Below are 1,119 nucleotides of genomic sequence, written 5' to 3'. Positions count from 1 at the left end.
AAAAAAGGCAACCAACTCTCCCATCAACTTAAACTTAGACACGCGCGTCTTCCCAACAAACAGCAACTCGGCCTGGAACTGGACAGGCGGCTTCTTCAAAGGACCGCAACTCGGCCTCGAAACTGGGAAAAAGCGTCTTTGGTATTTAAACGGACTTCCCCCATTAAATATCATTGAAATCTTGGTTACTCGATACGCATCAACAACCTGCGACAGGGCGCTTGATTTTGGTCACGTATTTACTCGGAAATAATCTTATCTAAAATATAACATTTCTACGAAAACAAACAGTTTTTTTACGATTAAAAAGTCACCTTATCTTTAAACAATTATATTGATATTTTACAAAATAAACGAAAAGCCTAATTAATCAAGTAGGAGTTGTCACAAATGCATTAACAAAACAAAATTGATAGCAGAAATCGGGATAAAAAATCTTCTTAACCTTAATTCTAAGAAATACCCTTTCTTTCTCAATAAGATAAATAAAGCAGATACGCAAAATCGTTTTATGTTTATTCGTAAATAATCCGACGAAATTCATTTCATTAATAATTAAACCACCCGCATTCGCTTCCAATGCCTAGATCTAAACCTGAGCGTCCAAACCGACATTGTTTACACAGCAATATTTAATATAATCATTTAATAAGAAGAGTGTTCTCATCAGTATTTACGAAGGGAAATCAGTGGGCATGAACTGATGCATCTGCCGATTAGGTCAAAACTCGAACACCTCGATCATTAAATATCGAAAGAGTAAGAGCGAAACTGGAGGGTAGGGAAGTGTCATTGACAAAGTGTTAAAGGGACATCTAAGATCTACAACAAAGCTTGGTATGTAAGTCACTTACAGTTACAGTAAGTGTGGCAAATTTACTGCCAAATGCATAAAAGAGCATTTTCAGAGGTTATATTTTTCAAATTTTCAAATTGAGATATGTGCTTCTAGATTCTATGGCTTCTGTTTCCGAGTTCAAAAAGAGTAGCACCACTTTTACGTAAATTTTGAGCAGATAGCGATATAGTCCAGTAAAATTAGTGCAATTTTGGACAAATAAAAACATTAATTGGTAAAGATCTGAATTTTGGTATACACATTTATTGGGACTTTCTATT

The sequence above is a fragment of the Photinus pyralis genome, unplaced genomic scaffold (assembly GCF_008802855.1).
Source record: "Photinus pyralis isolate 1611_PpyrPB1 unplaced genomic scaffold, Ppyr1.3 Ppyr1.4_LG6, whole genome shotgun sequence".
Lineage (NCBI taxonomy): Eukaryota > Metazoa > Arthropoda > Insecta > Coleoptera > Lampyridae > Photinus > Photinus pyralis.
Note: the sequence above shows the minus strand (reverse complement) of the source record.